Source organism: Xiphias gladius, chromosome 2 (assembly GCF_016859285.1).
Source record: "Xiphias gladius isolate SHS-SW01 ecotype Sanya breed wild chromosome 2, ASM1685928v1, whole genome shotgun sequence".
NCBI lineage: Eukaryota > Metazoa > Chordata > Actinopteri > Istiophoriformes > Xiphiidae > Xiphias > Xiphias gladius.
The window spans coordinates 19016331-19033212 of NC_053401.1; the positions used below are offsets into that span (position 1 = coordinate 19016331).

The 16882-nt window shown below is 38.6% G+C and overlaps 1 protein-coding gene across 11 annotated transcripts in view; it reads right to left on the minus strand.

Annotated features, from left to right (window-relative positions):
• The window catches only part of LOC120802952 (pleckstrin homology domain-containing family A member 5-like), a 247344-nt gene that overhangs the window by 192039 nt on the left and 38423 nt on the right, over positions 1-16882 (minus strand). The gene's annotated exons all lie outside the window — the stretch shown is intronic.

Consider the following 16882-nt stretch of genomic DNA (forward strand, 5'->3'; position numbering starts at 1 on the left):
GCTTTCTTTCTTCTCTTCAAGAGCAGTGGATTGGTCGAGTCTCCAATGATTTTGATTATGATTGTCTCATAATACACATGTGGTTGCAATAATACCTGTCATTTCCCTCCCTAATAATAACAACAGTAGCACAATTACCAAAAAACCCACATCAAACTGCAGTATGAACATTAATAACATCCTGTTTTAAGTCATCTGATTTAATGGATGGATTTCATTGTTCCTTGATGACTGCACACAGAGTGAACTTCAAAAAGCAAACGTCTCTCTTTCGCAAACACTTGCCCGCACAGGCACATACAAAAACAGCCAGCTTAAGTTAGCTTAAGGTACGCTGTCTGTCAGCAGCAGCTTAATTGCTTCTGAACAGAATTGGTTAATATTCGCCTGTGAATTGCTGAAGAATGTCTGTATCAATTCCTTAATTTCCCACTAGAACACTGCACTCCCAGAACGCAGGCTTGCTTGTGGTTCCTAGAGTCTCCAAAACTAGAATAGGAAGCAGAGCCTTCAGTTATTAGCCTCCTCTACTGTGGAACCATCTTCCATTTTTGGTCCGGGAGGCAGACACCCTCTCTCAGGCTTGGCTTGCACCACCGCCTAGTTATGCTGCTATAGGCCGAGACTGACGGGCAACTTCCCATGATGCACTGAGCTCCTCTCTCCTCCTCTTCCTCTCCATCTGTACGCATTCATATCTCATCAATGCTCGTTACTAACTTGACTTCTTCTCTCTCCTGTAGTTTTGTTCTTTGTCATCTCTCTCCTCTCTCCTCCTGTCACTTTGCTGCTGCAGAGTATGGATCTGTGACTGCAAACCACTTACAGCCCCCATGATCCTGCTCAACGCCCACTGTTTCGATTATTATGATTATCATAACTATTATTATTTTTAGTTGTATTAGTATTATTATTCACCCTATTATTATAATTATTCATTTTATTATTAGTCTCCTTGCTATACATCTTTATGTCGTACCTGTACTGTGCTATGTTCTCTTTCCTCCCTCCTGCCCCCCTCTCTCTCTCTTTCTCTCTCAACCCAACCAGGTGAGGCAGACGGCCGCCCACAATGTAACCAAGTGCTTGCTCATGGTGGTGATAACCTCTGTTATCATTTGGTGCTATATAAATAAAATTGAACTGATTGAATTCATTTGCAATGGATGACTCTATGGCACATAACTGAATCCCAGCTTCTGTTCTGTCTTAATTTTCTTAATTATTGTTTTGGCAGTGCCAGAGGCATATTTGCGTTCTGAAGGCGCCATCATGTCGTACATCATTTCATACTTTAGCACCATATGATTGATTGGGCAGTTGCTGCAGCACTTGTGCCAATCGAATCCATCTACTGACATGACTGACATGGGGGGCACCTGGGTCAGAAAGATGTTGATTGGCTTGACATGATCTATCCATTGAGAAGGAGGCCCCCTGTACTGGGTCAGAGACATCAATTGGCTTTATGTCTCCCAGCAACTTTCTTTATTTAAAAAAATGTCACCTTGGACTTGGAGAAATTATATTTCTCACGGTTTTCTTTTAAAGTCAAAACAACAACAACAACAGCTTAATCAGTAAAAATGATTATTTGCAGCCCTGATATGAGTCATGTTGTGTTAAATGAATTTTACAGTAACCTGGTGTAACTTTATTAGCACTCACTATCTAATGGGAAATATCCCTAAAATAATGACTTTTATGAATCTGTTTAATAAATAAAGGGAATAAATAAAAAAAGATATAAAATTCTCCTTTCCAAAAATTGCATCTCCGCCCTTCCTGTAGAACTATGCTGGTCCCACTGTTGAACAATGCTGGAAAAAAACTGGCCCACAGCTGAACCTAATCACTTACCCCTGCACTACATGATGCAAAATGTTGGGTAAAACAACAAAAACCTTGTGATGATTTAGCCTACAATCTTATTCTTGTCCTGAGAATAGTGCTAAAGGAAAGATCATGGGTTACTGAATTCAAAAGGGTTTATCCTCTTGGGAGCATGAACATTGTCAGCTAGTGGAGGCGTGCCTTTTAGATTATGACATTCTGTCTGCAAAGCTGATATTTAGCCTCAAAATGGCCATTGAGAAAAACTAATTTAATTTTCAAAATAAAAAGAGTTCATTATCCCAGGAGCATTAATATTCTCCATAAATTTCATGGTGACCTGCCCATTAGATTTTGATATTTCATGGGTACATGGAAAAAATTTGGCCCAATGGTGGCACTAGATTAAAGTGGCAATCTCGAAGATCTCAGTCCTGGTTGATTTGGCAACACCGGTAGTTACTGGTGGTAACAGCAAATGCAGTTTAGTAAAATAGGTAACAGAATTCTGGAGGAAGTAAAACAAAGCAATAAGCAATAAATAATTGGCCTTTTTTCCATTGATATGTGAGCAACCATGATCTGATTTAATGATGCACACAGCATGAGTCTCCGAACTGCAGGCCACAGTGAAAGGAACTGATTACCTTGCTGAGAAGTTGGAGGTGTGCAGCCTGTTGCTTGCAGCTCTTCATCTAACAGCAGTAACTTAATACAGCCTTTTTTCTGGGAATGTTGCCACAGACACCTAGTTCGTAATAGTGCAAATATATAAATATTTCAATACTTTCATCAATGGGGCATAGGCTAATTCACCATTGTCTTAGCTCATTTGACGATAGTTACTGATGTAACAGACATTTATTTATATGAAAATCTTTTTGGGTTTTTTTGCTCTTCTTTAAAGTTCAGGAGGAACTAAACACATTAGAATCAATCTTCTGTGGAGCATGCATATCCTCAGTAAATTTCTCTGTGCAATGGTGGGTCTTTGTTTTGGATGTCAAAGCAGCTAACCGACCAACACTGCATCTTACTGCAAAAATCACCATTATAAATCATTCAATATCGAGGATGTTTGCAGTACAAATGTTAGTGGTGTGACCAGTGGACTTTTTCTACTGGCAATCCTTTTTATAAGGTTAAGATGTCTCTTTTGTTTCATCAATCACTTTGTAAGACAGCATGTCACCCAGATAGTCGATATCCCTTTTGAATATCTCTTTAAAATTCACTTCAGAGCTGGTTAACTATTACTAACTCTTCCAGAACTGAAAAGCTTTAAAGCTTCAGTTAACAGAAATTATGGAACACTGTCAAAATAAATGACTGTGTAATGACTCACAGTTTTCACATTTTGGCTGTTAGCCCTGGCTCTTGGAAACAAATTTTATACCACATAAATTCTGTTATTCTAGGATCATTTAGTGTTATATCAGCTTGATCTCAATGAAAGGCACCATTTTATTCCCTAAAGGTGGGTGAAGTTTTTTTCGTCTGCGATAGGTTAACAAAAAAGTTAACAAAAACAGGCCAAAGTAGATGTAAGAAGCAGTAACTCAGTATCATTTATTACTGAAGGACTCTTACACTAATTAATTTATTTGCGCAGATGTCCCTCTACTGCCACTGCAGTCTATTCTAGAGTTAATTTTGTCATCCGTGTGTGTGTATATGTTCATCCATCCGGTGGCCCCTCTAGTCTTACAAACAGTCGTAAGTATAGTTATTCTCCACTTCTCCCTCTCAGAGGCAGAGGGAGAGTGTGCGTAACAAAAAGATTAGCTAATTAGTGGCTTCATCATCTCTGCATCTCTGTATTTACTCCTCTTTCTGGACAACAGTGCTACAGAGGCAGGACAGCAAAGGTGAATCTTTCTGGGAGAGTCAGGGGAGGAAATACATCATTTATGAAAAGCATGTGAACACAGCAGCATGTTCACATTTGCTCTCAACAGCCGGACATGGATGGCTTTTTAGAGCCCGTTCTGTCCGTCATGATTTAATATCCCAGTCGAAACAAAGCTATCACAGCGTTGAATGTCAGCAGATATAAATAGTACGATAAAACAAGTGCAGTTCAACTAGTAGAGATAAAGAGAACTCTGGGTTATTTTCAGGATTTAGGCCATCATTTCATAGCCTTATAATGAGACTGAATTGCCATTTCATTTTTACTTCATGTATTCAGACACCATGCCCATTTTAGCTGTAGTAAGTGCCGTGTCCTTCCTGCTGAAGACATTTTCAGTCAACACGCAAGCTCAGCGTTTTTCACGTCACTAAAAGAAATGTCAATTTCAGAGTTAGGTTGCTGGCTAGTTATAGTATGGTAATATACTGATGTCCACTATCTTAATCTCACCTACAATTCTCTTGTGATTCAGAGACTAGTCATTCAGGCTAGTCATTTCTATCTGTAATAATAACAGTGTACTCACCAAGATAATTGCTTTTGTCTGATCGTCTGTCTATTTCTTGCTAGCGTAGAAAGGACAACTTTCTAATGCGAATCCATAGCACAGAGAGAGTTGCTGAGGCCTGAAAATTACCTATAAATTATCCTGATGAATACCAATGAGGTCCAAAAAGAGAGGATGAGTGCCTACTGACATGAACAGAAAATAATACTAACAATAAGACAAACATAAAAATTACAAAGAGAAATTAAATAATCAATAGATAATTAGACGAAAGTATGTACTGTATGATGGTTTCATTATCTTTAAAATTAAACATCGGTCCAATCTGTGCAGCATTTGTAAGTAAATAAAAAAGACTGAACCAGCTTATTGATGTGATGATTACAAATTTGATTGGCACCAAAAAGTACACCAAAATTCTTTGCTACGCATTTCCTGTGCAAATCCTAGATTTGGCAGCACCTGCTCAGAAATATGCCAAGGGCCAAGAATATCTGTCGTGTCAGAGTATGAAAAAAATTATTTTACATCCCGTGTTTGACAGTAGCTAGAAGAGCCAGTCCTGAAATTAACACTGTGTATTAAAGTCAGTGGATATTATATGAAGGTACAGTTGTGTGTCTTCAGCATAAAACTGAAATGAGATTCCATTGCTGTGAATAATATTGTGTATAGCGAGCACAAACAGGGAGAATAAAATAGGTCCCAAAATAGAGCCTTGAGCCTAAATTTAGCCGGTGGTGAAACTTGACTGTCAATGGATACAAAGAATTCTCTATTTTCTTGGTAGGAGGAGAATCCGTTCAGGGTCATGCCAGAAATTCGAACACAGGGTCTCAGACTGTCAAGAATGATGCTATGGTCATGGTCATGTTACATGCTGCCCTTCAAGTACACTGAGTGAAATCCTGACATGACGGATTAAATTGTGACCTTTAAAATAGTCTGTACTGTCCATTACAAAGTGTTGTGTTTTAAGCCTCTCACAGAGACACTGATGCTTTAATGGATGCCCTGTGACCGATCCCCAATGATGCCATACACACACAGACACACACACACACACACACACACACACACAAACATGCACACACACACACACACGCGCACAAGTTTGCGCAGCTTTCCTTGTTAGGACATTGGATTGACTTCCATTCATTGTGGACAGCCGAACTCAAACGTTAACCTTAACCATAACCAATTTGTTTATATCACAGGTCCAAAAGAGGTAATAAAAATGCACACACACACACACACACGCACACAAGTCACCACGTAACCTGACCATGTATGAGAAACAACCAGAGGCATCAGTGTACAATTAACCAGAAGCAGGTAAACAAGGTGACAGGCCATGTGTGTGCTATGTCACTGCAGACACACACACACACACACACACACACACACAAAGAGAAAGGTGAAATGAATTACCTTGTTGTGCCACGGATGGAATCAGGGAGGCAATATTTCACTCCTGAATAAAAGCTGGCCAAACCATATTTGGCCATCCTATCCTACAGCCAGATCAACACACAAATCCACACACACACAAATACACACACATGTGCACACACCACTGCATGAATCAGTTCCAGCCCAGAGTAGTCTTTCCCAATAAACTGATTTCAGTATTGAAAACAGATTAAGCTTGTCCTTGTCTTTGTTCTTGTCCTTGTGTGTTCTCCACAGGGAACTACAAGCAACACCAACCAATGAGGAGAGAGGAAGAAGGTGTTTCCTGCTCTCAGTTATCATCTCAGATACTGACTTCAGTGCAAGTAAGATGGCCTGGTAGATACATTTCCATGACAGCTAAAACAGAAGAACCTGCTTAAAATGGTAATAATACAATTATTATATGTGAACACATGAGGGTTTTGGTATTTGTAAGTTAAAGTCAAACTGAAAGAGTTTACTTGTGGCCCTTAACCTTCATTATTGTTAAACAATCATAATTTATACAGAAACATACAATTATATATATATACACACAAATATACATACATATATATACATACATACATATACATATGTATACACATATACATATACATATATATATGTATACATATGTATATATAAATACACATACATATATACATACATACATATATGTATACATATATACACATACATATATACATATATACATATACATATATGTATAAATATATACATATACATATATATACATATACATACACATATATGTATAAATATATACATATACATATATATACATATACATACATGTATATCTATACATACATATTTATACATATACATACATGTATATCTATACATACGTATATATACATATACATACATACATATATACATATACATACATATATATACATACATACATACATACATACATACATATATATACATACATACATACATGCTGACAATAGCATGCTATCAAGCTTGCGATGACAATGTTAACATGCAACTCATTTGTTAAGTTGTTTTAACAGATATATTGTTTTTATACACTTATTCCACGGTAGCTTCCATTTTTCCTGGTCATCTCTTTGCTCATATCAGAAGAATATCCCTGTAGTTACAGACTGAGTCTGCAACCTTCAAACACACACACTGAGATCAGTGTCATCATATGCTATGGTTTGTTAGCATATTTCTTAATGTGACTTGACTTTAAAAAGCAAAATAAAAGCAGCAGTTCTTCTGCAAAATAAACCAAAATTTCTGCCTTAGCATGCACCAGTTCTGAGTACCTGGGCAAACACCCGTTATAGTCAAAAAGCATAGGACAATCAGGCCCTGCTCCAAAACAAAACAGGAAATAGTTAGATACATTAAAACTGAATGTCTTACCTGTTGAGGAGGTGTGATGCAGTTGCACAGTAGAGGGACATGGAAAGAAAAGACAGAAAGGCAATTTATTAGCTTACTTGTTTAGCAAAAATACTAAAGAACATGGAGTAGGTCGGTCTGTGTACAGTATACTATATGTACAATGTGAATATCCCTAGAGCCATGCCACTAACAAGGCTAAAAATTGCATGAAAGAAAAGTGCGCCCCTGTTGGAAAATTGTTTCTAAAAAGACAGTCTCATGGACAGAAACATAACTAACCAAAATGTTCAGTCTGTAGCCTTTTACGGAGTTGGTGAACAAAGACAAAATGTAATGAATGCAACAACCTAATGGACAAAATACCAGCAGCATACAATGTGCATCAAGACACTTCCACCCGTTATTTTCTGTCTAAGCTAACACACCGTATCATGACAACACATCGAGATAAGCCACTGTCTTATTTCCATGCTTTGACCTGCATCAATTCTTCAGTAATGCAACTACTATAACAATTTAACTCCCCTGATTAGCATATCCTAGCTACAGCACCTTGAGGTTGTACAGAGCATCCGGCATTTGCTACCAGTGTCAATTAATGCAACGCTACAATATGCAGCGCTACATTACGCAACGCTACATTATGAAACACGATGTGAGTTTTCAAAGTATGTCTTTCCTTAGCCTCCCATCTGCAACATTCTACTCATGCCCCTTCTTGGGGACCATAGTGATAAAAGTGTGTATTTTTCCATCATTAGTGCCCAACTTTAAAAGCATAGTTTGACATTTTGGGACATATACTAGATACATATATATAGCCTACCACTCTCAAACCCCCTAATCTCAAATTTTTCGACCTTGTTTTGTGTATAAATTAAAGAAATAAGATGTGTGTTGATTGGTGAGCTGCAGTGCTTGTAAGTGGTCTTAATATCTTTGGAAAGAGCTAGGCTAGCTGCTTGCCCCTGTTTCCAGTCTTTGTGCTAAACTAAGCTAACTGGCTGAGGGCTCTAGTTTTTATTTCAGCATACAGACATGGGTCATATCAGTCTCCTCATCTATCTCACAACATGAAAGCAAGTAAGTGTATTTCTAAAAATGTTTAACTATTCCTTTAATCATACTTTTGGTTTGGATTCAACATCCCTCCCTGCTTTGGCTGAGATAAAGTTTGGAATGCCAAAATGTTTTTATGCTAATGCTTCTATTATGTGGCACTAATTCTACAAGCTAGGCCCACGTGTTTGTTGAAGAAAGGGCTGAATTATGTTTAATTTCTTATCTCTTTACATTTTCTGCAGTTGCAGTGCTAGCATCATTTTATTTTCCGCCTACAGACACTTGAATGAATCTAAGCTAATGGGCCAGTGCCTACTACATGACAAACATATCCAAAGAGAGGAAAATCTTCAGTGTTATTGCTGTAAATTTGGGAGGTGTGCGTCAACTCCTGGCTCAGCGTGTACTTCAGAGATGATGCTTGGCAGAAACAAGGACCAGCCGAGCCAAGATTGTCTCTATATACTGTAAACAGTCAACCAAGAGTACACACACCAAACTAAAGCAGAAACTCTTGCACATACCAACTCTTCCACACTACTTTGGCAGTGTGTGCTGCCAATACACACAACGGCTGAGTAGATTAAGGCAGAGAGACTAGTCATGCACATGCTTCAGAAGGAGAGCACAGCCAGGTTTCCCTGGATGGGTGTATTATTCAGAAGCTTGCTGCATACGACAGAACACACTCCACCCTTCTCTTACTTTTTCCTCTCCTCTTCCAAAACTTCTGTCATCTCCTCTTCTCTTAGAGCTGCTTTTTCTTGCTCTCTCTTCTCCCCAACCGTTTCCTCTTCTATGTTTTCTCTCATGAGCACTCTGCTGTCCTCTCTTCAACATTTCTTCAAAGTGACTCTACTTCTGTCCTCTTTGTACTATTCCCCTCCAAAAACATATTTCCTGTCCTCTTCTCTTCTTTCGGATCAACTACGTTTCTCTCGCCTATTTCTCCCCTCATCTCCTGAGAGACGTAGTCTTCTCTTCATCCTGTACCCATCTACCGCTCTCTCCTCTCGTCTTGCAACTTCAAAACATGCACAGCGATTTATTGAATAAAAGTGACAATCACTATCTGTCGAGCAGTCACAACGTAAAAAGAAAAACCCTGTTCAAGTTACAAAGTAATCTACCAGGAATATGATGGCTGATGTCACGTGCTGAGGAGAAGGTTGAGCCAGGTTCAACTCTTTTGTTGAGCAGCCCTGCATTGTTTTTGCTGGAGCCCTCTGCATCGGTACCCCCACTGTGTCAGTGCAGTGGTCTCACTGAAAAGACTGAGGAGGCTGCACTTTTTCATGCACTGCTGTTGTCTGTTTGAAAGTGGCCTAATTCAAGAACATGGACTGCAGATTTGTGAGCATAAATTAAATTATTCAAGAGCACAAATTACTAATTAATAATTATCAATTTGTGTTCATCGGAGTGAAAACACTTATAAATTTCGAATCCTCTTCTCAGGAATACTTTACCAAACCTCGCAATCTCCAAATTTTCTGGTAACTTCCAAAAATATGTGATTGTTCCTTTAAAAGCAACTCCTTGTCTTACAAAACAGTTTCTCTCCTCACCTTTGTGCTCTTCCCCATTGCATCGCTATTGTGTCACTTCCCACTCACAGATTTACCGTCTTACATAAAGTCATTAGTGCAGGTGGTTCATTTATACTGTGTAAACAATGTTTGCATTTTCTCTCCGCTTCTCTTCATTCCACTGTTTCACTGCCTACTCGCAGATTTACCTTCTTATGTAAAGTCATCAGTAACGGGGGTCCCTTTTCACAGTATTTAGACACCCACGCAGGAGTCCGGCCCGAGAGGAATATGTACTACCAGCAAGTGAACACAGAGCAGCAGGGAGGAGGAGGATAAGGGTTCATGCAGAGGGACAGATTACAATGGAGAGACAGGGGATTCACTGAGAGAGATGAGGAGAGGAAGATAGTGGAAGAGAGGGTGTTGACACTAAGCTGACAGAGAAGCACATTATCAGGCTGTGACACAGGCAGATTTCTAACACTGAGCTGGAGAGCTTTTCCTTTCCTACATTAACTCCTTTTCTTCTCTTTCTATTATTCCCTCTCCTCTGATTATGATGTTCTGCTTCCTTTCTCATATTTCTCTCACAATGCAGCTTTAGGGCATGTAAATATGTGTCTATATCTAATATCTGTACATTTAACTATGCGATGACTGTGATTTTGGCTCACGTCTGGAAACATCACCTATGGTTTTAGCTTTCTATTTGACTACAGATACAGAGGCAGATTCTCTTTAGTGTTATTTTATGGTTATACAAAAGGCCAGGGTGTTAATTCATTACAAGTTATCAACTTTCAGCAAGGTCATATAGCAAAGATGTGATCCTATTTTATCATTCTACTGATTTCTGTTGTTCATATTAATGATTTTGAGCAAGCCATAAAAACAAACACATTTGAAGTACTTGAGGCAATAAATTAAGACATCAGGTAAGAACCTGGAATTGGGTCAGCCTATCAGGTTTGGTGCTTTTCAGGGCCATACCAAAGAACAAGAAAGAGTAAACTTCCATTCATGGTCTCATGACACCAGTGCAAAAATGCAGACATCTTCTAGGTCATCACTTAAAGAAAAGGTGGATATATTATTTTTACTCACTAACAAACACTTTGAATATCTCACACAGTCCCTGACCGACCAATGAAGACCCCACAGTCCATTAAACCCAATGTCCATTACAGCACAAACTAAGATCACAGATCGAATGGTTGAGCATGTGGTTGTTGTAACGACAAGAAGATGAGAAGACAAGAGAGAATGGCAAAGGAGAGGAGAATAGACAATTCATCCGCAAAGACTACCTGCTCTAATTTATACCTTTGAAAATTTCAAGCAACAATTTTCTTATATGTAATACAGTAGCTTCATATGTAATGGAGCCTGTCACTGCATGACAGCAACACATGATATTTGGTTACAGTAGAAACTAAACTATGTCAATACTTCAACTAATGCTGAGCTCACATAAGACTATATCTGAAGAAACCACAGTAAAGAAGCAGTCAGACCTGTCTTAAAGTCTAACTGAAATTATGATTATATTATCTTGTTTTTCAGTCAAAAGTAATATCTTAATTTTTTTTTTTTTTAATATTTCACTGATTTAGCATTGCACTCCTATAACACTGTCAGGCTCTGGATGGACTAATAAAAGAAAACCAGAGACTATTTTGCGATGGGAGGACACCGGCTGCGACGCCCGTCAACATGTTGATGTTCTGGCCCATGAGTACTCAGTAGTCATTACTACATTATTACAGGAGTTCCCACTACTCACGGGTCGTACCGCGACCATCTTCGAACACAGCCTTCATTTGGGTCTCAACTACACACCTGTAAATTTTCACGACTGTATCTTGTTGTGATGCTATTGTAGTGACAAAATCTGTCCACAGACAGACAAACGGGGAGGGGGGCTACAGAGGTCTGGTAAGCTCACATCTTTCTAACTCCACACCCCCAGATTTTTTTTCATTTACAAACATGCAGTCTTCAGCCCCAGCTGACACTGACTCAAATGACATCACTTGAGGACATTTTTCAGACTTCACACAGCTCCCTCTGGAGACACTAAAGGCTCTATACTACTTTTTTCACACATGCAATGGTACTTCCCAATACTTTATAAAATTGGTGGAGTTCCCCTTTAACATAGCTTAAACATAAAACTGGTTAATACACAGATAGAGGCAGCATCGTGTAACCAAGAATTATAAAATATAAGTTTGTCCATTTTGGTTCGTATTTTTTTTCAAAAGAAAAGACACAGATATCCATGCTGTATCATAATTTTATTTCAGTGCACCTGATGCTTTACTACGGTTACAGTTGTTTTATTGTGATATTATGTAACTTTTTCTTCTAATATTCAACATTGTTTGCAAACCACATTTCTTCCAGAGGACAGAAAGATTTCAATGGAATCTACGGTCATGTATTTTTCATGATTCTTGAAATAAAACAGGCCTTCCACTGTCAATGAGATTTAAGATTTTTTTAAACACCCACCCCCACTTACTCTCTCACACACACACACACACACACACACACACACACACACACACACACACACACACACACACACACACACACACACACACACACACACACACAGAATGAATCCTGTTGACAGAGCTGTAGTCATTTTAAATTATGCTGGATGCAGGGACTGTGTGTGTGTATAGAGTCATAACTGCATTGTGGATCTTTCTGCTCATCCTTAAATGTTTGTGTGTGTGTATGTCAGCGTAGTGAATACAAACAATAGGCCAGCACTGCTGCATTCAGATTTCCTGCCAAGCGTGGGCTGAACTGAAGATGATCTCTGCAGAAACACGTTTCACACCACTTTCATCCCTTTTCTACCAAATGTGTTACAACAGCCTAACTAGGCTTCTTCCCACCATACATTATTTCGCATGTAGCTTGACACACTCAGATTATAATGCATGGTTTTTAGTCGTGTTGGTGCACACACAAGATTGTGTGCAGGCTCGAAGGTATGTAGCATCAAACATTGAAAGACTCCAATGGATGTCACAAATAATGTAGAATGCTTAATTTGTGTTATTTTTTCAGAACCATACTGAACTTCGGTTTAATAACGTCAGCACATAGTTTATATCTGATACACTGCTTTGTGTCCAGTGTTGCTGTAAATTACTGGGAAACAACAATATTTCTAAACAATATATCTAAATGACATGGGCTATTTTTCCAGTTCTGGTTTTTCATTTGGTAGTCACTATATGAGCTATGCATCCAGGAGCTAGCCTTACTAGAATGGTATAGCTAAGAGACAACTACTGTCTCACTGCCAAATTTTTCTCAGTCGAATTTGCATTTTAGCGTGTATTTTCCACATGTGCTGATAGACCTAATTAGTATGTATTAAGCTTCCCAGTCGATATTTGGTTTGCGGGGCATACTGAACCAGAGAAAGTTAAATAACAAAGTATAACGATTTGTATTGAAATAAGCTCTATATAATGCAATTTCTGTGGACTTCTGCATGCAAAAAAAATAATACTATTAGTTATAACTATTTGACAGCAAACCTGCTTGTGCTTCAAAATAATCCATCTTTCAGCAAAACATCACCACATAAAACAGTTTACAGTCCTGCCATTACAACCATTGATTTGCCACTGCTAATGTAACAAGACTAAGAGTCTACAGCCATGCTAGCAGTTCTTTGAGGCAATACTTAGGCACAGCTGTGTCTGAGCTAAATGCTAACACTAGCATGCTAACATGCTCAGAGCGACAATGTTAACATGCTGGTTCTTAGCAGATATAATGTTTACCATGTTCATTATCTTAGTTTAGTGTGTTAGCATGTTAACGTTCGCTAATTAGATAACACCAATGGCAATCTGTCCAAGGGTTGTTATATTTCACTAGAAACCAAAAATTTCAACCTGTCTGTGCCACTAAATGAAAGGTCAGGGTAATCGGTTGTTAGTATGATAGATCCTCTAGGTACCATGGATATCTGTACTAAATTTCATGGCAATCTATCAAGTAGTTGTTGAGATATTTCAGTTTGGACCGAATTCGTTGACTGACATAGCCATCCCTAGAGCCATGCCGTTAGCATGCCTAAAAATGAGGTGGCTGGTGGCTATGTGGGCTTGCAACACATCCAATGCTAAAGTGATATTTTAGTAATTCCTGCACATGAATACTCTTTTTACTTTTTCTACCTTTACAGAGAAGGTCAGAGTTCTTTCCCTCACCCAGAGATTTATGGATATTTATCCTGGATGGACATCAGCAAAACCGCTATCACTTGAAAGAGTAGGTTCAGCTGATTCTCATTAGGAACTGTATGACCTCTGTACACTCAGAGAGTGGGATACAAGAGTTATGAGAACATGCCATGCCACTTTTGATGTAAAATATGTCAGTTAAGGCCTCAGCAAGGTAAACAAATAACTTTTCCCTCTAAGGCCTTAAAAGTTTGTGCAAATCAGTACTAAAATGGTTCTCTGTATCTTATTACAGCAACATTGATGGAGAAGGGGAGTTTTGTGCTTATTAATGCTGTGTTTATTCAATTTGGGGATGCTAATGAGTACACTGCTCACTAACATTTGTTTTTCACCTGGTTGGAGCGCTGAGTGGCACATATATTCCCCCCATGGACAGCACAACATACACTAAAGTACAGCTGCACTGGGACCAACTTGTTAAAAGTTAGCCCAAGGGCATGTAATATTTTACTGTGACAAAAAGAAATGCCCCAATTTCTTGTCACAAAGATGATTTTTCTGACAATGTTTCTTTATTAAGCAGGAAGAAGATTGGAAAGGGAGGGATAATGTGACAATGGTCCCAGGATAGTGCAATTTTGTAGTAACAAGGAATTCTAGTTTATTTAATCTTTAAATATCTTTATACTTGGACAAATCCAACCCAATGTATACACATGGTAAGCTTAATTGAGAAAAACGCTTTTATGTTTATAGTAACTTGGATGAACTGACCCTTTAAAATGCCATGATTTATCTCGTGTATTTAGGGTTTATAGTTTGTCGTAAGGCTCAAAACTCTTAATACATTTTTTTCTAATACTGTATGTCTATGGTGAAAATTACTAGGACAATGGCATCCAGGACACACACACACACACACACACACACACACACACACACACACACACACACACACACACACACACACACACACACACACACACACACACACACACACACACACTGCCGAGCTACTGTAATGAGTTTTATCATGTACGAGCAATCTTTGTAGGCCCCTAATCTCCTCCCATTCACCTTTTTTCCCCTCTCATTTCTGCTGCACATTACACATTTTTCTGTTACTCCCCAACTCTTCTCTTGTTTATATTCACCAGTGGTGGAAGAAGTATTCAGATCCTTTACAAAAGGGAACATACCAGTTCAATAGTGTAACAGTATTTCATTACAAGTAATTTCAGAAAACAACATGCTTTTCAATTATTTGGCAAAAAAAGTTAACAACTGTTTGCGGTAACAAAACTCTGGCTAAGAACATAAGGAACATAAACACTTCTTCATTGTCGAATCTTAATTAAAAGAATTGGTTTCCTAATTAGTGCAATCAAAAAATACATCAACCTAGAGCGCAGCATAAACCGAACACGCTGGGCTGCATATCTTTTCCTATAGACACCACCAATGTTTTAGTTCTGGACTTTGGCCTGTCTGAATCCGAATGGAGAGGCTGTTTAAATGCTTGCCATTTCGAAAACTGACTGACCGCTACACTCCGCATGCCTTGTAGCCTATTTCAAACCAAGCGAACAATAATACATGCACAAAAAGTTGACTTCTACTTGACAGTGACTTCAGGCACAACTTTTATCTACATTTAACCAAAACCACCATCCTTCCCGAACCTTAACCAAAAGGCTTTTGTTGCCTAAACCACAGACGGGATTGTGGATGTGGACCACGTTCTCTGGTGTGACAGTCGTGTGCTTTGTACACCCATCAGCCACCGCAGAGACCCGGTGACTCGCCTGCTGTTCATAAATGTAGCACTTCATTCATTCAAAAAATAAGTTGCCTCTAAACGTAATCCAGTCCGATTACATTTCCTACAGAACATATTTGCTGTTGCAGTTTAGTTGTATAGAAACGTAAATTCTAGTAGACAGGACTGCCTCATGAAATGTAGTGGAGCAGAAGTATAAAGCATTATGAAAATGCTAGTAAAGTACAGTACCTCAAAATTTACTTACTTAGATTTGATAAGCTGTACTTAATTCATGCTAACTCTGTGAGTAGGTTGAAAATTCAGTCTCCAGCAGACTTCTCAATGTTTCCCACTGACTTTTATGAAAACAAGAACAAAGTAAAAGGGATCTTAAATAAACACTTGATGGTTTCAAAGCATGACAGCATGACTGAGGCTAAAGCTAACAGGTCCCCCGCACAAACTCGACATCCTCACCAGCTGATGATCCATGTAGATGATATGGAAGTAAGATACGGAGTGTTGTTCTTGAATAGCCAGTTAGCCCTATAGTTGGTTATCGATGATTCTTGGCGAAGTAACACTAGGTTACTACTGTAGCTAAGTAGTCGTATCTCTCTTGCCACAGCCCCATACAAACCTTTTCATCATGCGGAGAACTCTTGAAGGACCTGTCATGCCTACGTACCGTTGCTAAGCTATGATTAGACAATTGCTGTTTAGGGGAAAGGGTTTAGCCAGTTATTTTATAGATAAGGAATGAAAGCCAGACAAGAGGTAAATATTTCACTTTTTTAATTTATTTATTTTGTATTGGTTATTAAATGATTATATCGTGATCCTCAGAAAACTGATTTGATAATTTTTGGCAACAATACAGAAGAAATTACAAGTACTCTTTCTGCTTTCTTATCACAAAATGATGATCTAGTTTCCTCAAGAAAACAGTCTTGTTTTTTCCAGATAAGGAAATAACTGAGATCTGAGATAAAATTGAGATCAGGCAACAGTAAATAACTTTAAAAAGTCATCTGTGGCCCTATGTAGATCAGAAACGCGCTTTTCAGTGAACAGCATAAACCTGCACTGATTCATTTTTCAGATCCAGTGCTTGGTACAGAACCTGCGGGTCTTTGCACTTTGTCACATAGGCTGTCCTTGTTAAAAGATCATTTATACAAGGTGACAGAATTCATTTAGTCCCAGCAGCTAGAGAAGAGCAGAGGA